Source organism: Halyomorpha halys, unplaced genomic scaffold, assembly GCF_000696795.3.
Source record: "Halyomorpha halys isolate HHAL.00 unplaced genomic scaffold, Hhal_1.1 Scaffold547.1, whole genome shotgun sequence".
NCBI classification, from domain to species: Eukaryota; Metazoa; Arthropoda; class Insecta; order Hemiptera; family Pentatomidae; genus Halyomorpha; species Halyomorpha halys.
Window position 1 is genome coordinate 521,431 of NW_027111872.1, and position 24,839 is coordinate 546,269.

A 24,839-nucleotide genomic window follows, 5' to 3' on the forward strand; every position below is an offset into this window, starting at 1 on the left:
GTAATTTATTTTATGATATTCTAATGGAATGATAACGATTGAATATCGGTCTATTTTAGACAATATAAAAAGCAATTAATAAAAATATTGCTTACAAAGTACAAAATAAAAAGTAAAGTAGATAAAAAATAAAAAGTAGAAAAAAACGTAAAAACTTTCTTTCCAAAATTATTTTATTGCAATTGAAAAACTCAACAATAAAAATGTGTACTTATATTTCATAGACTAGAAAATACTTTTAAATAGCGTGAGCTATTTCTCATAATTAAACACAATTAACTTATTCCAGTTTTTTCATAAATAAATTAATTATATACTTAATAAATATCTCATCAAATAAATTATGTATTCTAAAATACTTCAGTTCTAGATGTGGTAAGTAAATAATCCTGAGAATGGAATGTGATAGAATAAGTGGTTTAATGATGTAATAGGAATCTTTTGTAATATGACCAGGGTCAACTATGGTAGATATCACGTTTCGCAAGTCAACAAATACAACTTCAACTTAAAGCTTTTAAATTATAATTATTGAACAAACACTTATTATTAATATTACTCTCTCTTGTCGAGTACGCATATTACTTAGATTTCCTTTATTTATTATATAATTTTATTTAATTTATAAATATTTATAATGAGCTCTAATAAGATTTATTTACTTTTAATAGTTTCCGAGGTATAGCTTTTTAAATATCAACATTTCATAAAAAACAGTACTGAAAGATCAGTAATATATTATCAATAAAAGAATCGAACATGTTATCTTCAAACATAAAATTTACAACCGGTGTAATTGACTTTTCTGTAATACATTCTGTTCTTTGCTTTCTTGGAGGTTTAACAGTTCCTATTAATATAAATGACTATTCTATAAAATCAGGAACAATATAGTACACGGCAATACAGTCTTCTAGTACACGGCAATACAGTCTTCTGGTACACGGGAATACAGTCTTCTGGTACACGGGAATACAGTCTTCTAATACACGACAATACAGTCTTCTAGTACACGGCAATACAGTCTTCTAGTACACGACAATACAGTCTTCTAGTACACGGTGATACAGTCTACTAGTACACGGCAATACAGTCTTCTAGTACACGGTAATACAGTCTACTAGTACACGGCAATACAGCCTTCTAGTACACGGTAATACAGTCTTCTAGTACACGGCAATACAGTCTTTTAGTACACGACAATACAGGGAAAACAAAAGGGACAGAATGGGGTTTGCCTTTCACCACTTAAGGATTATGAAGCCATTTTTAAAAATGTATTTATTAATTGAAATTCAAAACGGTATTAAATAAAACACAACAAGTCAATGTGAAATAAGTTATAATACAACGGTATGATGCAGTCTTATTAGTACAAGAGCCGGGCAGAAAAAAAACAGTTATTTCACCCAATTCCAGACTACTTTAATGAAAACTATGTATAATTACCAGTATAAATTGATGAGTTTGTCAATTATCGGTAGGGGTAATAAAAAATAGCGGCTGTTTCAAAACGTAAAAAAAAATTAATTATTCATTCAGAGCTCTATATCTTTAAAACTACCAACAACGCTAGACAACCTAAGAGAACATAATTTAAATTAGAGTACATTTGCTAAAATATGAGCCCTAATAGAGCTATTTTCGTTCAATAGTTTCCGAGATATAGCTTTTTATAAATAGCAACATTTCATAAAAAAACTGTACTGAAAGATCAATAGTCAGTAAATTTATTTTAGGAAACCTATAACCCAAAAACCATTCGACGTAAAAACTATTAACACTCAAATTAAACCTAGTTTAATGGAATATAAAGTAGTTTATGATATTTATCTTTATAGGAGTCGTAGTTTTCATGATATTTTTAAAAACTTTCGAATAATTATACCAGTTACCATGGGAACTTGTTCAAGTCCGTTTAAAAACAAGAGTATAAAGTTGCATTCGGTTGCATCTTAATATCTATTTACGTCCAACTTTTCACAAAAAATGTGCTAAAAAATCAGTAGTTAATAAATTTATTTAGAGAAATCTATATCTTCGGAAATATAAAACGTAAAGATGTCTGTTAGCGCTAGTTAAATGTACAATAAAGTATTACATAACGTTCATCTTCGTAAGGGTAGTATTTTTTATGACATTTGTCAAAATAATTTTACAAAATGTTAATTTCTTGTTGTTCGGATAAAACGTTCGATTTTAGAAAAAATATATCCCAGGAACTATAAGACGAACATATATATGCCAGCACTCAAAATAAATATAATTTAACTTACTATAAAGTAGTTTATGGCACTTATCTTCGTAGGTGTAGTAGTTTTTATGACATTTGTCAAAATAATTTTACAAAATGTTAATTTCTTGTTGTTCGGATAAAACGTTCGATTTTAGAAAAAATATATCCCAGGAACTATAAGACGAACATATATATGCCAGCACTCAAAATAAATATAATTTAACTTACTAAAGTAGTTTATGGCACTTATGTGCGTAGGTGTAGTAGTTTTTACGATTCTCACCTATGAATATAACTTATGCACATGTAACTTTGTCCGAACTACTATAAGTCAATTTATTTGAGCAAATATCTTGAAGACTAATACTCCTCCGAAGATAAACTACTTTATATTGCATTAAATTAGCTTTAATTTTAGTGCTGATACACGTTTATATGTCAAATGGTTTTTTAAATATAGATTTCTCAAAATAAATCTTCGCTAACTTCTGATTTTTCAGTGCATTTTTTATTAAATAGTGCTTTTTAAAAAGCTATACCTCAGGAACTATTGAAAATATATAGCTCTATTAGGGCTCATATTGTAGCAAATTTAGTATACTTTAAATGGTGTACTCTTACGTTTTCAAGTGTTGTTGATAGTTTAAACAATATAGAGCTTAAAATTAATTTTTTTTTACGTTTTGAAACTACTGCCATTTTTTATTCCCTCTGCCTATACTTGGCAGGCTCGTCAATTTTGACTAGTAATCATACCTAGTTTTTATTAAATTAATCAAAAATTTGGGGTGGAATAACTGACCTTTTTCTCCTCTTGGGATCTTGTACTACAGTTTTATTTTTGACAAAGTAAGTAGCATTGAGGATTTTACGAAGTATTTTTGATTGTAAGGATTTGATACCTAAGTTAAATTTCTAGTTAACTTTGCCGCAATTTAGAGTAAGTTACAGCTTCCTATTCAACAAAAAACGTGACGTAAAAAAAACCCTCAAATTTCTTGCTTTTCTTTATAAAATCGGACAAAAGTTTATTTTAACTTTTTTTGATACTTTTGAGGCCTACTATACTCTTTTTTAAATATTTTCCATCTTTTACTGAGTACTATTCCAAAAACCCTACTTAGATAGCACAATTTTGGACAAATCTAGACCAATCCCGAATGAAATAACTCGACTTCAATAATAAGAAATTAAAGTGTATTAAATGCAGAAGTTACTTTAGAAATGGGTTGTCTTTACATAGACTCCCCCACTCATTCCTCTCCAGTACTGTCTCCAGTTTCTGTTTATTAGTTGTAATTTAAAAAATATTATAAAAAAAAAAATTATAATAATCGTAGATAAAGACACTTCGTTAAGTTCGGTGCAACTTTCATTGTACACCCAAATAAACTGTGTAGCTAATTCAACTTACAAGTTTTTAGGGTGTTTTTCTAAACGTAACAACCTTAAAACCACTAAAGCTCACTGATTGAGTCCCTAATCAAGAAATCAGCTGTTATGGATAGATAAGAAATTCTAAAAAAATTTTGACTGAGAAGAGTCCAAAAGCTCAGTGATAAAATGGTTATACCTGGGAAGGTTGATATTCAGCTTTAAAAATGTCGACTGCATATGATACTGCCACTAGCCATGACAAAGTCAGACCTGACGGTATAATGAAGGGTTGATGGCTGTATGAGAATCTAAGTTAAAAAAGGTAACAATGAATATTTTTTAAAACAATGAGATTTTTTATAGTTGATCCAAGATTATTGATTAATACTATTCCAAGAATATCTGTAACTTGCATTATTTGTGTCTTGTTTTTACCTTGAATTCGACTCTTCACTTGTCAAACAATGCCTTACCTCATATTGTTCTATTCTAAACCATGAATATAATAAGGACAAAAATTATAATACCAAATGAAAATAAATAAATATGTGTATTGCTTATATTTGGACAGTATGTTTAAACATTCAATTGCATGAAAAATATAAATCCTCTTATTTAGCAACAAAGAAACAAAATAGTTTCATTTTATTATTGATTTTTGCAACTATATTAAAATATACCCAACAAGTAAATTCTGATGTTAGTGATACAATGGCATGAACAGACGTGTGGAGAATTTACCCATGGAGAACTCCAATAACAAATCTAAAGAAGATCTCTATGCCATCTTCTTTTCAGACGCCTAGGAGGATCATCAGGTAATGAAGGAGAGGCCATGTTAGAAACAAATGGGTTTGGTTGCTTAAGAAGTTTATCATGGAAGGATGGGTATCTGGTTCTTGCGAAATCGGTAACATATGGAACATTGAGGTCCTGATGGATGACTTGATTTGTAGCAAAGTAAGGAGCATTAAGGATTTCACGAAGGATTTTGGGCTATAAGGTTTGGATACTATATGCGATGAATTAGTGGAGCTACAACGCTCAAGACTTAAAGTCCAAATTATTATAGCCATTTAAATGAGTCTTTTGTAATTAGTTTAGTTTAATTTAACTCAAAAAGAGCGAAACTTGCAGTTTTATATTTTAAATTATTATTCTCTGTGTTGTGAATCGTGTTGATAATAAGTTTAAAATGTGTTACATAACGAAATAAAATATGATATTACATTAAAAATCAATATTTTTTAACAGTTGCAACTGTATGCCCTGTTTGCTACGAAGGTATTTCAGTGTCTTCATCTCCCGCTGATCGCGGATATTATGAGTCAAAATTAGAACTAATTGTAAGGATAGGAATAATTGAGTTCGTATCATGGAATTATTCAACTGAGTATTAATTTTTTAGTATCGTGACGTTATTTATTTGATTTTTTCATGAATCACAAATAAATTGGTAAATGAAACAATGTTTTCATATTTAAAACAAAAAATTCAATCCGAACAGAAAAACTTCGAATAAGTTAATTTGTACAAGTATCCTAAAACTTTCAACCTCGAGCAATATAAAACTATGATCAATGTTTTACATGATTCGAATTCATGTCGAAGTATGCCTGAATTAAGAGCCAAGAAGCAAATAGATGAACAAATATCTGGCCACTGCTATTAATGTATTAAGAGATGGTATGCATATCTCTAATACATAAATGAAGATATAAAAAATACGATTGAAGTTTTAATGATTTACGTAGGAATGACAATGCAAACATCAACATAAATAAAGAGTTACATTTATCTATGATGTGGACACGGGTCTAGGGTCAGAGTTGATATGAAATCACATGCAGTGTCACCAGATCAGACATCACGCAGTCTGGGACTGTTCTGGGGATATGAGGCGATCTTCGGGAGATAGCCTTCCGTCGATTTTGGCATTTTTTTTTCTCGGTCAAATCGGATGTTCGAGTTTCAGGAAAGATAAGAGTGAAATCCCTAACACTTTCTAATCTGGCAGTAGAGCGTGATCCTGATCAAACATTCACCTAACACAACCGTTGGTTTAGAAAGAAAATTTTCTTAAATTCTGAACCCAAGACACTTCATGGACCTTATTACCATTAGTGAAAAAAAAATTCAAGTTTTTTTTTTAATGGAAACTGTCACTGCATTTTGGTGGTAGGAAAACTTTACAACCAAGTGGTCCTGAAGATATTTCAGTTTTATTCACCTATAACCAATCTAGAAGTTTCATAAACTAAAGTCTCAATAGTAATTTAGCACAATATTAAAGTTTATAAAAAAAATTGTAAAATTCTTCTTATCTTAACTCGGTTGGGACATGTTGCAGCCCCCTGCATATTCAATATCTGTCTTCCATTTTTCTCTACTCCATACATGCTTTATTTATAATTTTATCTACCATACTCCTTATGCTGGGTTCTAAACGTTTACGACCTGCCGCAAAACCATGACTAGGACTAACAAATGAAGTAATAAAAGTCTGTATCCACACAATTGTGTCTTTTGTCGACTATTAAGTTCGATTTAAGCTGTTTTCACCAAAAAAGGAACAAAATAAAGGACATACCAAGCAGCTGCCCCCCCCTAAACTTGAAAAAATATTATTAATTTAATGAATATTATTTTATTATTCAAGCAAATAATTTTAATAACTAATAAAGCGCTGTTTTAATTATAAATAAAATTCTTTAATTAAGGTGTCATTTCCCTATTCCGTGTTGAAATGTCACTACCTGAATACCATCTCTTGCACCTCCGCCTAATTTTGATCCTGGGTACATCCTTGGGTGGTACATGATAAGATCTCATAGAAATACATAACTTATAAGTTCAACTTTAGTTCCAGAATATTTACCAGATGTATGTTAATTTAATCAAATAATGTCTTTATAAAAGTATATTTGTGCTTTATCAAATAAGAAATAAACCGATAAAGTTAATTTATAACATTTGAAACAAAGTATTCACATAGGATCGACATCCATAGAAAAAATTTCAATGTCGATTCGATGTAAATACTTTGTTTCAAATGTTATGAATCAACTTTAACGGTTCATTTCTTATTTAATACCGCAAAAATATTGTTAAATTAAATATAATTTCCGTTTTTAAATTAAAATCAAAAGGTTTACTGAGACAAATATAACATCGAACAGACAAAAAAAAAAAAAAAAAATAATAATGATAAAAATAAAACAAATATAAGCAAAATTAAATAAGGGATAAAAGGTGTTTATGGTCAATGATGTTTTACGCCTCTAAACAAAACCAAACAAACCACGGTTTTATTAACATTTTGATCATCCTAAACACTGAGGTATTAGTGGTCAGAGTCTAGGACATGGCAAAGTAACCTCTGTACATTATTTAACTCAGCGAACTAATATTATAACTATAAATATATTAATAACTCTCTATTATAACTATAAATATCTCTATAACTCTCTATTATAATTATCAATATCTCGATAACTCTTTATTATAACTATAAATATCTTCATCACTCTCTATTATAACGATAAATATCTCGATAACTCTCTGTTATAACTATAAATATCTTGATAACTCTCTATTATAACTATAAATATCTTCATAACTCTCTATTGAAACTATAAATATCTCGATAACTCTCTATTATAACTATAAATATCTTGATAATTCTCTATTATATAAAAGTGACCACCCTGTAATATTTTATTTTACTCTCACAGCGAGTTCAAAACTTAAAGCCTTAACAATATGAGAGAAGCATTATCAATTATATTAATGTTTATTATACAATAAATGAACAGTTGTAAAATTTGTAACGTGGGAGCAGACCCGTCATCAAGCGGACAGGGGGTTACCCCCCTAGCACTCAATATTTTAAACATTTTCCAAAAATATTAATAGAACATTACCTATATATCGCCATTAGTAACTTTCGCCTTGAATATCAGTGTGGATTGGAACCAAAGAAAGAGATAACAAACAGATCATGAAGGCACTTGTCAGCCTTCCAATGAATCAGGAGCACGACCCGTGATTTACAGAAATATTATATAAAAATATACGAAATCATTCAACACCATTGAGCTGCGTGTCAACCTAATTAAAAATATGTATTACACATATATTTATTTCTTTTACATGAAGCAATCAAGATGTTAGTTCATAAGGACATCAATTATTACCTATCTACATTGATCTATTAAGGAAATTTACTCAAGTCAAATCTAAAAATAAATTAGTAATGTTATATGCATTGATCTTTATAATAACAGGTTGACATATGTACCATTATGAAATAAAAAATAATGTTTAATAATTTAATAGTACGAATTGATTAAAAAGTGAAATTAAAAATAAAAGAAAGTTATAATAAACAGATGGAGTGGGGTGACATGATTGGAAAGGCAGTGGACGCATAACTACTAAGGGCAGGTTCCGAGACGGCTGCGAATATTTATGTTTTGTTCTGCTTGTCATGGATAGCTTCTATAAAGCATGGTCTTATTAATTGAGCAATGAAAGCCCAATCTTGAATTTTTCTTCCTACACTTATTGAAATTTTCAGCTTTATTTAAGCTAAAAATAAAAATACATGTAATAAGCTATAACATCAAAGATTTATGGAGAAACTACTCGAGGCCGTCTTCTTTTCAGACGCCTGGGAGGACTATCGGGAGTAGAAGAGGCAGCAATGTTAGAAAATAAAGGGTTTGGATGATGAGAGATTTTATAATAGAAGAATTTACAAATTTTTACAAATTACAGATATTTTAGTTTGTAAGGATTGAATGAGGTAAGAATCCATATTTAATTTAATACAATGATGGTCAAATAGGCAGGTCCTCCAAGGTGTCAGAAAAGAATATGGCCTCGAGACCACCTAGTGTAGAAATATTATTTGAGTGCTACCAATGGGTATTTTCTCTACACGCCTGTATCATACCATTATGATCTTACATCAAATTACTGGATGTATTTTTATGTAAATACAGTTGAAAATATCATTAAATAAATAAAAATGTTTTCCCTGATGCGCAAACCGAATTCAGTGCTCTTGCATGTAAAACGAAAATAAACTTAAAATGAATGTGAAAATAAGATAAAGAACGAATATGCTCAGGATTAGAAAGTATAGAACATTAGAAAATACTTTTTGTACTACGTTTGGTTTTATAGGGAAAATAAATAATAAAATAGAATCATCACAAACTATAAGGAGGACTTAGACTCCCTGTTTATAATCTTGAGAACAAAATATTTAATCATTTTCCATGAGTAAAATAATATTTAATTAATACCAAAGAAATTAGAAATAATGCCAAATATAAAAACAAATTTCAATCGCAGATCAGTTTTGTCACGAATGTTCCTTTGTGGACCAATGAAGCCCCAGGGAACCTCAAGATTCATGTCTAGGGGCCACCCAAAAATAAATATTGCTTGGCCCATTTGGGAATCGAACCCACATCCTTCTCTTCAGCGTGCTCAGCTATCACGTCCTCAAATCATAGGTTTGAATTATTAAGAATTTTAAAATCAATATTTGCCTAGGTATTTTTTGCATCCATCGAAGATCTCCAAAGTAATCCTTATGGAAAAAGTGGCTGATTAAAAAATATTTGAAAAAAAAATTCAAATTACCACATTAAAGTCTTCTCGACCAATTACTCTAATACGTACATAGGAAGTTGTGAAACTCATAAACCGAAATTACAATTTCAAAATACTTTTTTGTCCGTAAATGAAAATGAGCTATCGGTGAATTTTTCATATTTTTATATACTTACAATCGTTAATTTGTGCCTTGAGCCTTTACAGTTTCTCAGACCTTGGTAAATTTCAGCGTGGGAACATAATAGTGATAAGAAAATATTTTTAAAATAGATTAAAGCAGAAAAAAAATATAATCAACATAAGGATATAATCATTTCCGTGTGAAAATGAAAATTTATAATATGTCTAATGCCACTTAAGTTGATTCATTATTAAATTCGAACCGGAATATTTACAACCCGTCAAAAGAAGCTGATTCAATTAATATATCTGTTGATAGTGACGCAGCAATATTTGAACAATGCAAGATTGAATCTTTAGTTGTCATTCAGTCCTAAGAGGTCGTAATTATTCAGTTATAGTTTGAAAAAATTTCTAATCAGTTATCAATGATGTACAATTTATATTTGTTTAAATGACATTATAATATTTTAAAGTAATTTTCAATTAGATAGGAAATAACGTTTAAGTGGCCCTTTAGGTTCCTAGTTCTTGACAAATTTAAAGTTTTGGAAAAGACCGAAAAGATTTTTTAAAAAATACCATCCACAAAATAATCAAACATAATTTTAAGTTTATGGCATCCAAGTTATTCTCTTTATAGTCCAAGAGCCCAAGAGGAGAGAAAAAAGTCAGTTACTTCATCCCAATTTTTTATTACTATTATGAAAACTATATATGATTACTAGTCAAAATTGATGAGTTTGCCAAGTATGGAGAATAAAAAATGCCAGCAGTTTCAAAACGTCGAAAAAAATTAATTTTTTTCATTCGGAGCTCTATATCGTTTAAACTATCAACAATACTGGAAAACTATAAAGAAAATCATTTAAAGTATAGTAAATTTGCTAAAATATGAGTCCTTATAGAGCTATCTATATTGACGTTCAATAGTTTCCAAGATATAGCTTTTTAAAAAGCAACATTTTAAAGAAAAATCAGTAGTTAGTGAATTTATTTTGGGAAATCTTATCTCAGGAACAATTGACGTACAGATGTCTAGTAGCCCTCAAATCAAAGCTAGTTTAATGTACTATAAAGTAATTTATTACCTTTATCTTTGTACGGATAGTAGTTTTCATGATATTTGCTAAAATTAATTGATTTATAGTTGTTCAGACAATAAGTTTAATTTATGAAAAACTTTAATTCAGAAACCATAAGACGTACAGATGTTAGTCAGCACTTAAATTAAAGCTAGTTAAATTTATCATAAAATAGTTTAAAGCTACCATAAAGTAGATTATTGCATTTATAGGGGTAGTAGTTTTTATAATTATTGCATAATATGATATGAATTTCGCATATAAAATTTTGTCTGAATAACAAGAAATCAATTTATTTTAGCAAATATGATAACTTTTACTCCTACGAAGATAAACGTCATAGACTACCTTTTAGTACGTTAAAGTAACTTTAATTTGAATGCTGGCAGGTATCGCTAAGTCTTGTTCCTCAGATATATTGTTTTCATAAATCAAAACTTTTGTAAGAACAACTAGAAATCAACATTTTGTGAATTTATTTTGTCAAATGTCATACAAATTACTACTCTTGTGAAGATAAACGTAATAAACAGCTTTATAGCTCATTAAACTAGCTTTAATTTGACGTCTGTACGTCTCATGATTATTTTTTTTTCAAAAATTAATTAAAAACTACTGTATTTTTCGTTATTTTTTTTTACGAAATGTTGGACGTAAATAGCAATTGGAATGCAACTTTTTACTCTTGTTTTAAAGTTACTTGGACGAGTTCCCAAGGTAACCCGTTCAATTTTCTGAAAGTTTTTGAAAATAACTTGTAAACTATAGCAAGGAGGGATCCCCTAGAACAATATAAACATAATAGAAGATTTAATTAAATTATCCACAAAGATATTAATAATTAGATCAATGTTAACGATGGTACAGGAAACTATTACTTTCACTTAGCAATATATGGAAAATATAGGAAAAGGAAAAATTATCTTAAACATAAATAACCAAATATCGCATAAAGGCCTCTGCGTGTACAGCCTAAGTCAAAATCGAAAAGTCCTACGAAACTGATATTGCACGTATAAAATCAAAATTACGATTTTATAGAAAAGATTTTTCACGATATTTCTAAATTATCAAATTTTGATTAAAATCGAAAAATCAATGAACAATAAAGTTGCACTTAATACTAGATTGTTCTTATCCTGATTAAACCAGTTTTACCCGTCCATTGAAATGCCAAATTTTCAAAAAATCTTCCTCTTAAATAATTTTATTTATATTAATGGAGAAAAAAAAGGAGGGAAATAGAGATAGGAGTTCGAACCGGAAAAGGCCGAGATCACTCGATATCTCCCGATTATATTCAGATATAAATAAAGCTTAGTTGTTTTTTATTAAAATGCTGCATGCATTATTGGTAGAACCAAAGTTTAAATTCGCTATTCCCATCTCAAGAAACCGTATAATACGAAATTTTGAAGGGATAGAAAAATAAAATATTGGTGACGTAATTAAGGTAGCCAGTGAAAATTTTGTGATGCGCGCACCGGACTAGGTTTTGGACTTTTTTTTTATGACCCCATTCCTAATCAATTTTCACATATCTAGAGATGAACACTCTATTCTAACCATGGTGGGAGGTCAACTTTTTCATTTCGTGGGACCGCTACCCTTCCCGCTGGGCCCGCAGTTCTCCGGTTGCCGAGACCTGCACCTCAACCACCTGAGCTTCGGACAGCCCTTCTGTTTGGATCACACTAACCAGTAAAGTCGGGTGATTGAACTCATCATATGCTAATAATAATAAATATTTAATTAAAATAATAAACCAGGATGTAACAATCAGGGTTTTTGGCGATAAGTATTAAAAATTAAAAGTGCTATAGCTTATGTGCATAGCATTACAGAAAAACAAGTTGAAAACTTAATATTTTATGCAATGGATTTTTCCTGTTAATTTTATTGAATTTTAATGGTCTCTTCCTTTGCTAGGGAACATTTTATCCTTATTGAAACTTCTTGGCTTCTAGACTATCATCGAAAACGGTTCGGTTTTGGCGAAAATGGCGATCCCTTAAAAGAGAAGATTACTGAAAAAATGACTATTAATATTTTTGGAATAAGAAAATTCAAAGATGTTAAAAAAAAAAAAATTAATTAGCATAACATACCTTCTATATTTAGTGATTGTGTGATAAATATTTATAAATTTCTCACGATCAAACTTATAATCAAATAAAAAAGTTATAGGTCATCTACTATAATCTCACCAAGAAATGATCGCTTTTTAACTTAGACGCGACACGTGCGGCTGACGCGCGGCGAAAAGTTGAGGTTTTCAGGTAGGACCTACTTTTTAAAACTCATCTATAGTCACGCACCTCATGACCGGGAATCTTGGAGAAATGATACATCTTCTTTATGTATTTTTTCATCATATTTCTATCTAGAATATATCGTGTCTATTGATGTAATATATTTTTTCTGAGATGATTTTTCTACAATAATGAAATCGAAATGGATTGCATGAATTCGAAAATAGTGGTTTTGACTTCAAAACAATAATTAATTATAACATGATATCTTATTTTCTTCCCTTATGGATAGTGTTCGGTATATATTTTTGCTGTTAGAGCAATACCGAGATACATATACATTCCTCGTACCCCGTAATCACGTTAACTATTTCAGTTGGTGGGTAAAAATAAACATAAATATATTTTATTAATAATTTATTGCCACTTCTAGAGGAGGGCAGATGCTCCATCAGGGCTGTTCAACGTACAAAAATGTTTTTTTTTTAACGCATCCCTGACCATCTTCTTCATATTTGAACTTAGACGGTGAACTATCTATATATATTACAAAAAAAAAGATTAGAGCTCCGAATGAATAATTAATTTTTTTATTGTGTTGAAACAACCGCCATTTTTTATTCCCCCTATCTATACTTGGCAGACTCATTAATTTTGACGAGTAATGATACGTAGTTTTCATTAAAGTAATAAAAAATTGTAAAAACTGCCTTTTTTCAGCTTTTGGGCTCTTGTACTAGTTGTCTCATTATGAAGGTTCAACCCTATCACCTCCACTGATCTCTGCAATTTTTCTAATTTTGATTTAATATATGCTTGAGTGTAAGGATGATTTTTTATTATTTTCCGGCGTACTTAACTCAGGAATTGCCAATGGGACGGTGTACATTTTTCTGTACACTCCTGATAGAAAGTTAGATTATAATTAATTGTTATTCGTAAATAAAAAAAAAAACTTTTTTATTCGACACATCCTGATTAACTTTGTTTTGGTGTATAAAAAATCAATTATCATTTAATTGAAGGAATGTAATGGTAGTGTCCTCTTGTTCCTCGAATAGCCCCTACTGCTCCTGAGAAACGCCCTCGCCCCACACATTACACAAATATTGCATACTACACTTGGCCCAGCACTATGCAGAAAGGTCATCAGCGTTATACACAGCAAGTTCCCAGCAACATGTGACTCCCACCCGATCGTGTCAGCAATGGTGAACTTTTAACATCAAATACCAATATACTAACTCCAGATTTACAAAACTTAAGTGACTTGACTTCTGTCAAATGGAATTCCTCTGTGGAATGTCCAGTCTCCATACACAGGAACTACACAAAATACAAGATGAAGATGAAAGAAGACTCAGTTGCGAGATGCATATACTGTAAATAATAAAATCACCTCCAGCTATAATATTAGATTGGTGCATATGAAATATATTTTTATGTGAATATACGAAACTGCATATCTTTTTTCACAAGCTGTTTATTTAATCAAAATATGTTCGATTCGCTTCAGTACAAATTTCCCAGCGGGACTTTAGAGCATAGATTTCTGTCTTAAATAAGATCTGATCTTTAGAATCAATAAATTCGGATATCGAATTTATTATACTGTTTAGCCCGTAAAACAGATACAAATGTTGAAAAAAATGAAATTCTGTTGGGGAGAGATCCGGCGAATAGGCTAGTTGCTGCAAAACTTCATATTTCAATTAATTTAATTTCGCAATTGTTCTGTGCGATGAATGCGACCATCACGGTCGTTTAGGGTTTTCCTCCCGGGTTCGCTTTGTAGTGAAAAATCACCAGACCGAAATTTTTCAAACCAACGCAGCACTTGTCTATCTTTAATAGTATTCTCCCCAATCGCCTGGTTTATATTGCGTGCAGCGTAACCTTTATTGCCAAGTTTACACTCATACAAAAAAATTACACGAATATCGGTGGAATTCATATCGGTACAAAATTCAAAATAAATAAAAAAAAAGGAACTCTTATGAGAAAATTACCTTTGTTGAAATGTGACTCTGGCGATGGACAGTACGACTATAAACGAGGTTATGCCAAACACAAAAGCATAACGAAAACAGGATGGGAAATATTTGCATCTAAAACATTTTGTATTCACCAAATAGTTTATAAAGTATCAACAGCATTTATGATACTAGATATGAAGACTTTTGAGCTCTGCTCTACCCTCTCCTCCCCCCTCGCCCTCCCACACGTGGGGATAGAGTGGGCTCAGGGATCCTGATTGTGTGAATATATACAATATATAGAGTATAAACATGACTAGAGATTATTTTATTTTTATTATTATTTTATTTTATTTATTTATTTTTTCATGCACATTGTTTGATTATGTTCATTTTCTTTATCCTTTGTTTGTATATATTTTAAGAGAGATTTTATTTTTTTTTTCTTTATTTATTTTTATTCTTATTTTATTTTATTTTAGTATGAATATGATCATTCATCACTCCAAATCACTCACCCACAACTGTGTGGTAGATTGTAATATCTATCAATAAATAAAAAGTATCATACAACAAAATAAAAAAGACATGAAACATGGAGAAGCATATTATAAATCCATTTTTATAAATTTTTGTACACTGTTTAGCGTCCTCTTTAAGGTGGTCCACTTAGCCGCATAAAATGTAATAAATTCAATCTAATTTTTTATCCGAATTTAGGGTTGAGATCCAAAAGGGGATAAATCCTTATAATATGAAGGCTGTACAATATTTCACCAATTATTAATTAATTAATCATTACGTAGTTGATTTATATTAAAACACGACATTTGGTGACATATTTAAGGTTAAATTAGCTTAAAAATCTATAAAGAATAAATAAAAAAACATTTGAAGCACCAAAGTATTCGATTATCAGACAAACAAAAATAAAAGTAGTTTTTATAATAATAATTAGGGTTCAGCACTTTGCAATGAATTACTATTCTCGGAAAATTTTTTATACTAGGAGGTAATTTCTTCAAGATCACGCTCAACCGTCCGATTTTTCCCCCAATTAAGGATACCCACTTCATAGAGGTTGGGTGTGCCCCAGGAGGGCACCAGAATCCACAGGGTTGGCTCGCGGCTACATTATCAGAATAAAAAATTATCAGCCACAGCCTGGATTCAAACCCGGGTTTTTGGAGTCAGTAGGAGTAACATCCACCGTGCTTCCAGCAATTCATAAATAATATGTAAATGTGTGTTTAAAAAAAATGCAAATAATTTGTTCTATTTTTTGTTTTTAATTTATTTTTGTATAATTAATTCTGACTATAAATGAAGAGAAGACAAAGTGCATGAGAGCTGGCGGGAGTAATGGGGATGCGTAAATGAAACTTTTAGTTAAACGTCTGTTTAGTTCTTAGAGCGTACAACCGTTTTATAACTTAAGCTTAATTGTTCCCTATAAAAATAAGATCGGGGTAAAAAATAGATGGCCAACATTTTTTTTTTTTATTGGAATTTAAATTAATACCCATCGTTGGTTTTATTGCCATTGAAGGTGTAGGTTCTCTTAACAATAAAGGAAAAAATTGATTATCCCATAAAACCCATCTGCAAAATATACATCAGAAATGGAGTAACCATTTCGAGGGGGGATCTATCAGCTGGCGTTCAGAATAGAGTTGGACAGGCTAAGACGCGCATGCCTCGTCTTTAATGTCAAGTAAAGGAATGCTGGTATTCGGGCAACAGGACTGTACTCACATCAGTCGCAGGTCTGAGGCAGGATCCAAAATTGGTATAAAAGAAACTTCTTTTTCAAAAATCATCTTTAAAAACTTGGATAAATAAAATTAATGTAATTAACACACCAATCTGCACAAAACTTGAGGTTATGTAGAATGCTAAGTGAAAATTGTCTAATGATTTTATTTTCTCCTGTTGCTAAATATAAAAATATGAAATATGAAAATAATAATAAATAAATCAATTGTCCGAATACCTTAATAGGTTTCGATTTCAGCCGAAGAGAGAAAGAAATACTTTATTCATTCATGCTGCCCAAATACATCGGGTTGCTACATTACACAGCATACTGATCAATCCGTGACTGCACAAATATAAGTTACATATTTTTACATCACATAATATAATAGATAAATAACATTTTTTAAAAATAATTAACAGATATAGATTAGTTATAATAGATAAATAACAGAAGCCGAAAATCGATTTCGATTACGGTGAAAAATTAAATTCGATCCATTACTAGTTTTAACCTTACTTGATATGAAGGATGTATTATAAAACTATTCTGAGAATTTCCAATTGGGGAGGTGATAGTACAAGAGCCAAGAAAAAAAGGCAGTTATTTCACCCCAATTTTTGATTAATTAATTAAAAACTAGCTATAATTACTAGTAAAAAGTGATGAGTCTGCCAAGTATAGGTAGGGGTTATAAAAAATGGCGGCTGTTTCAAAACGTTAAAAATAATTAATTTTTTATTCAGAGTTCTATATCTTTACAACTACTAACAACGCTAAAAAATCTAAGAGAACTTCATTTAAAGTAGACTAAATTTAATAAAATTTAAGCCCCAATAGAGCTATTTACGTCCAATAGTTCTCGAGATATAGATTTTTAAAAAACAAAGTTTCATAAAAATGTATTAGTTTATAGTTTCTCAAAATAAATTAACTAACTACTGATATTTCAGTACTTTCTATACAACATTTTTATGAAATATTGCTTTTTAAAAAGCTATATCTCAAGAACTATTGGACGTAAATAGCTTTATTAGAGCTTAAATTTTAGCATCGAATTCCTCTCGTATCCAATCCTTACAATCCAAAATCCTTCGTAAAATCCTCAATGCTCCTTATTTTGTTACTAATAAAACCATTCATAAAGACTGCCTTTTTTCTCCTCTTGGGCTGTTGTACTATTACCCCTGTCATCTATTTGTATGGAATGTCCACCTCTATCTGATCTCCGCTCTTTTAAATATACACAAAAATTAGAAATTAATATTATCTCAATTTTTTAGGTCCTTGTTCTGTGATTTATATTACCACTAATCACTTTTCACTCACTGTGAGAAGATGAAATATTACTCAGTTTTTACAATTTGTTTATTACCTGTTCGTCCTATGAAAGTCTTTTAAAAAACAGAAAAAGAGTTAAATATTATTTTCAAAATAGTAAATCTAACCAAATACGAAATTTCATCTCTACACAACCTAACACAAAAGAATTTAATTGCTTAAATTCTCACAGCCAAGTCTCACGTTTTTATTGTTATGTATTCATAACTAATTGAGCTTTATATATTATGAAATTATGAATATTCTGAGCATCAGCAATTGTGTTTGATTTTTGCTATAAATATGTAAGCTTTAACAACAGTTGAATCCACCCATAACCGCCTCTCCGTACTAACTGGCGGGAAAAATAAAGAAAAAAAAAAAGTACTGGCCAAATGTAAGGTGTGAACCCACCGATTTTGATCTAAATATTTTTTGGGATTCCACACTGAAAGAAAATCGACCCATATTTAACTGCTTAATTCAATTGGCCGTGGAAGCTAAGAAAAAAAAACACCCATGATACAGTATTATAATATGTCTACATTTTGGAAAATGATATCAACATAATTTTTTTATATGCTCTAGAAAAAAATTTATGTCGATATTATAGATACCTATAGATTATTTTACACCAAAAATTGTAGTAGATTTTATATCAGCATGCAAAAACAATTTTATCTTGATAATATCGAAAAATTGAAAAAAATATAATTACTAAAAAAATATAAAATTTCTATTGAAATGTATGTAATAAAACAGGATTTATTTTTTGTTTACGGACTGAAGAACATTGAAAAAAAATGGGATCAGACATCTGTTAATCTTTAAAAAACCTTTATATCCAAATTTTCAGACGATTCTAAAAATCAAAAAAAAAAAATTTTTTTAATGACTAAATATTTCGCCTAGATTAAACACTTCAATTTTTTTAAAGGTCAAAGACACTGTCCCTAAGTCAGGAACTCTTGAATCCATTTAAAGCAAATTCGGAAATAGCTAAATAAACAACTCCGATTTACTGGGATGTTTCTACGTGGTTTGGAATCAAATCGAAAAAACAAAAAAAATTATATACTTTTTGGGTTATACGCAAATAATGTATACTTCACAACTATCTACTGGTCTAATTAAGGTTATTTTATTTTCCTTACTAAGACAATTTACTTCTTATCATTTTGTCACGTTTATATTAAAAAATGAATACTTTTAGAGTTATGCCCAAATAATGTGCAATCTCAATCATTACATTCTATTGGATAAATCGAAAATTTCAATAGCCTTAAGCCATTCTAGGACTGCACTGAACAATTTGACGTGTAAATCAATTAAGATCTTGCAGAGATCAAAGATACGGAAAAAACGAGCATTTCCGTATTTATTAATGTCAATGAAGATAATAGATATGGTGATAAAAAGATATTGGGTTACCATAGAAACCTATTGAGAACGCTTTAAGTATCAACACAGATCCAATATTTGCTATAACGTCGGCGATAGTCCAATTTAGGTTGTTTTTTTATTTTTTTATTTTAAGATAATTTAATTACCTTAGACATTTTCGCATATACTATTACCCAAAATAAGGTTTACGGTTTGTTTACCCACGAATATATAGTTTTTTTATATATAGATTTATATGAAATTGGTCGATTAAATTTAACTTCATTATATATTAACATGCATATAATCAAAGTATAAAGTTTTAAATTACATTTAAATATTTACCTAATATATAGTTTAAATTAATATTGGAGATGCTTCTTTTAAACTCTCCGGATTAACCGGCTCTCCCGCTTAATCGGCGAGGTCTTGAATCGGACTAGGTTTTACAGTTTCTCCATGGACTAATATAAGTATGATATATACATATACATATACGTACATACGCCTGTTTGTGTTTATGAGTATTGTGTAAACTTTATTGCGACTTGTTATATCATTTTTCATAACAAAAAAAAATTATGAATATATAAGCAGAACCAGCTACTGAAAAAAAAGAGAGAGGAAGGATATCAACATTTGTTTTGACAATACTCTAAACGATAAAGCAATCACTTAAGCTAATTGACACCTTGCCACGCGAATGAGTCAAAAGATAAATGTCTTGTTATTTTAACGGTTAGAGATCGATTAGATTACAAAAACTTACACTGTTAACCTATCATTTTACAAGATCTCTGCACAATTACGAGACCGGTCGATTTTATTGCAACATGCATGAAAATTATTAGAATTAATATATTCTGTATATTTCTTTAACAGTATTATTGATTTTATGACAATCTGTAGGCTTATAATGGTTATGAATACGTATTTGGAGACAAACCTGTGGATCGAAGCAACGACAAACTCTACACAACGGAACCAAAACAGCGACTGACACTCGGTCTGTTGACAGCGCTCTAAGTGTTGGTTCCCTCAACTATCCAACTCACAGGAATCGGTTTGTATTTATTTAACGTTTTTATTTAATTACTATTGTACATTTCCTTTATAATTTTAAACACTCAGCATATTGAGCGTTCTGGAATATAAAATGTTAATTTTATTTCAGAACACTGAAAAAAAAAATTAATGACGGAAATTTGCAGTTTACTATTTATTTATTTTTTTTTTAATTATGAGAAGATAGTTGATCGTAGATAATATATATGAGGAGAAGATAGTAAGGGGTGGGGTCGATAAAAAACACAAGTTGAGAAAACTTTTTAATAGTGACAACGTTTCAACCAGTTTTTGCCTTTCCAGTGACAGGCATCATCGCAAATCTATAGTACAAGAGCCGGGAAGAAAAAAAGGCAGTTATCTCACCCCAATTTTTGATTAATTTAATGAAAACTATGTATAATTACTAGACAAAATTGATGAGTCTGTCAACTATAGGTAGGGGGAATAAAAATGGCGGCTTTTTCAAAACCTTGAAAAAAAATCAATTTTTCATTCGGAGCTCTATATCTTAAAACCTAACAACAACACTAGAAAATCTAAGAGAACATTATTTAAAGAAAAGTAAATTTGCTAAAATATTAGTCCTAAAAGAGCTATTTACGTCCAATAGTTCTCCAGTATAGCTTTTTAAAAAGCAAAATTTCCAAAAAATCTACTGAATGATTAGTAGTTAGTTAATTTATTTTGAGAAATCTATAAGTCAGGAACTATGTGACGTACAGATGTCTGCCAGCGCTCAAATTAAAGCTAGTTAAATTTACTACAAAAAAGTTAAAAATGTTTTTCTTTGTAGGAGTAGTAGTTTTTATGATATTTGACAAAATAAACTCACAAAATGTTAATTTCTAGTTGTTCGTATAAAATGTTGGATTTTTAAAAAAAACATATCTCTAGATCCATAAGACGCACATAAGTCTGCCAACACTCAAAATAAAGGAAATTTAACTTTCTATAAAGCCTATAAATTGGTCAAGTCTTTAGCTCAAAATTTGCTATTAGTAAAATGTAGTATTGTCATAGAAATTTGATACAATCATTTTCAGGATCTTGAGTTCGACTTGTTTATAATCAACGTTATCTTGTTGAATAATTTGAGCTGTAAAAAATAATAGTAGGATGAGCTGTTCAGTCAATCGTCGCGTAATTATCCCATCGTAACTCAGCTAATGTTAGAATGGAGTTTGGCCCGTGCCTAATTCGTGAGCTAACTCAAAAACGGTTTATCTTTGTGCTTTAAAAATAAAAGGTATCTACATACATTCTTTAGGGACGTACTTGATATTGATATCCGCGTCGAAATGTTTAAAGTCCAATTCGTACCGTCTCAATTGATGATCTGCCTGTTTAGAGCTTTGAAATCTCTCACTTTTATGAATAACTTTCATTAAAGTTCCAGTAAGAATCGAAATTGGGAAAAGAAAGGAATTCCCTTTCTTTTTGATACCTCATTCTTCAAAATTCATCGCTCCTAAGAATTCTGTCTCTTATTATTAAGAAGGGATTGATAGTAGCAAAATATATGTACGATTTTGTCTTGTAAATATAAAGCATTCAAAATAGATCCACTTTCTACTAAGGACATCCTCTTCTGGCTCAGGAGTTTAGCCTCCAGGGGCCACCAAAATATTTTTTTTTTTTTTTTTGTATGGGTGACTAGACTATCAGAATGACCACAGGATTTAAAATGCTCGTAAATTACACCAGGATCATGCTAAAAAATTTATAGATTGGAAAACGAATTGACTATCCCTATTGCGCAATATTATTCCAAATCCATTTCCGTAAGCATAAACAATATAATTAATTAATTTTATTGTTCTATCTATTAAAATCTATTTTTTACAAGGTGAGCCTAGGTTATTTTGCATTTATGAAATGAATAATAGTTAATTTGGTGTTTTCAGGACGAAAATCGAAACGTCGTTGTTTTGGTCATAAATCGAAAACTAAACATTTTATAGTAGTAAACATTTATAGTTATAGTAAAGATTAAATAAAAAATTAAAGTAAGCAAAATCACCTAAAAAGTGTGTATTTCGTATTTAATTTTTATTCATTTTTTTTACTAAAATAAAGGAAAAGAAAAATGGAATGAATTGAAATATTTGTATTTAGTGTGAGGACTGGAATTAATTGTAAAAGGAAACTGGAAAAAAAAAACTGTTTTATTTTTTTTTTTTATTATATCATGTAAATATATGTAATTTATTTATGTCCGGTCATGGATTGATTTGTATGCTGTGTAATGTAGCGACCCGATGTATGGATGATTGGGCAGCAAGGATGAATAAAGCATTTCTCTCCCTCTCCCACCCATACAGCTAAGGAGAACAATAATATCTCAACCAGAATTGAACTTAAACATATTTTCTCTGCTAATATTGTTCAGTTATACCATTTTGAACCACTGTATGGAAACCTGAGTCTAGATTGATAGAAAACGAACTTACGGATGGTAGTTGAGCCTTGAATCACCCTACTATACGAATGTATAGTGATTGTATATATATTTTGTTATATTCACTGATTATAAGCATTATTGCGTATATTGAGAGTTATTACAGTACCTAAAAGCAATAAAGATTCAACGATCCATATATTGTCATTTCTGACTAATATCAGGACCTTTCCATCAAATAAGGTCATTGTATTTCTGCAGGTGTGATAGATGGAGCTCTCAAAATATTTTCATTAGAATCATAGTGTTTAATGTAATATTTAATAACAGTATTACATATTTACCAGAAAACACATTATATATTACATGTATAAAATAATTTATGTGACTGTTAATGTTCCTCTATAAGTTTGCCAAACAATGGTAACTTCGCGCATTAGCAAAGGTATGCATGAGTTCTCTGGATTGGCTGGTACAAATTGGCCGGAATGTGCGACGTAACTTGTTTTGGAAAAAACAAACCAAAAGGCGCTTTTGTAGCATCCATACGTGTTTTCAGTTTGCATTGTTTTAGACTGCCAACAGAAAAATATTGTGCTCTGGATTTTTTATTAATTATAGATTAATCCCAATCTTTAGATTAAACAATAAGCCTTGGGTTAAGATTGTATATTTTAAAATTCTATCGATTCGGTATAAATACATTAGTTAAAATCTTGTTAATTAACTTTAGCTGTTTAATTTTTATTTAACAACGTACAAATATCTATGTATGAAGACATCATATTTCTAGGTAATTAAATAAAAAAGTTGCTGATAAAAATTCTAGAACAAAGATTGAATTCATAGATTATCTGGCGCAATTTCTCATCAGCCTTTGGTAGATCTTTTCTCATCCGTTCCTCTTCCCTATGGAACTCAATTCCCTCCTTTATTCGTAGTTCTAACACCCTTCCAATCTTCAAATCCCGTATCTTCGACTGCACCCCTTCTGTCCACCCTATTCCGGAAGAATAACAATTGAAAGTTTCAAAATAGCTTTATATATTTTTTGTATTTTATGTCTTAGATTTTCTTTGTAATTGTAGATATGTACACAAGCAGAAATTATATCTTTTCATTTATTATTTTTTAGTTTAATTGTATTTGAATTTTTATCATTTTATTTTATTTACTATTAGAAGTCATCTTATGTTTTATGATATGACAAGTGGTTTTATTTTATTTGTTTTATCATTATTTTATATGTTCTGTTAATTATTGTTGTTTATTTGTATATTTTTAAATTCATTGTATTATTTTATTTTATGACATCTTGTAATTTCATCTCTATTTTGTAATTTACTCTAAAGCTCTAAAGCCTAATTTGGACGCCTGTAAATTATTTTAAAGGGATCAATCCCAGAATAAATAAAGATTATTATTATTATTTATATGAATTTTTATCAGATATCACTTACCTTGCTCATATTTTAGTTTTCTTTAATTTTACCTATCCGTTCCTTTTTATAATGAAAATAGAGTAAATGTAAGAGCTGAAAAAATTCAGAAAAACAAAACAAGCTTGTGGATATCGAAGTTTGTTACTTCCTTTGTTTATCAAGCATTTGTACAAGTCTTGGATTTGCGACGTGGCAAACGTGTAGTTGCATTGTTATGTATATAGTGAATACTATTTATACATATAAATATGTTTTAATTGTAAATATATAGGTAGAGTAGTGGAATAACGAAAAAAAAATTTTTAAGTTGTTCGCCAAAACCACGACATTTTCATTTAAAGTTAAATTACCCAAATGTTTAATAAAACGACAAATATTCCTTAAGGGAATTTAATACATTATAACTTTCTTTAAATTCTTCCTTATGAATTTTTGGATGGACCAGAAGCTCTAGAGTTAGGTAGAGAAATAAGGTAAAATTTGAGGCTAAATGTTTTTCGAAATTAGCGATTTGTGAATATCTGGGAAACTGTAAGATATAGAAAAAAAGGTTTATAGAATTAATATTGTGGCACATTCTTTTTCTGTTTTAATTTTTTATATGACGGCCGTAACTCTAGGACGAATAGGTTCTGGGATATATTCTTTTATCGTACATTCTCACAAGCTCCTAGTACTGAGGACTTTCAAAGTTCATCTCCTAGCCCTTAAAAAATGCTGAAGACAAAAATTGTGTTCGTTCCTTTTTCCTCGATACCCCCTTCTTGTGCATTAATGGCATAGACAATAATAAGTTTA

The 24,839-nt window shown here is 30.0% G+C and overlaps 1 protein-coding gene across 3 annotated transcripts in view; it reads right to left on the reverse strand.

Annotated features, from left to right (window-relative positions):
- Positions 1 to 20,165, reverse strand: part of mino (glycerol-3-phosphate acyltransferase mino) — a 138,619-nt gene extending 118,454 nt beyond the window's left edge. Inside the window, exon 1 of one of the 3 annotated variants that reach the window (XM_014426044.3) lies at positions 20,080 to 20,165. The gene's annotated coding sequence lies outside the window, so the exon portion shown is untranslated. Of the gene's footprint in view, positions 1 to 14,707; positions 14,728 to 16,667; positions 16,776 to 20,079 lie in introns of those variants that run through there. The other 2 variants (XM_014426045.3, XM_067049800.1) reach the window with 2 other exon arrangements.
- Positions 20,166 to 24,839: the final 4,674 nt, after the last annotated feature.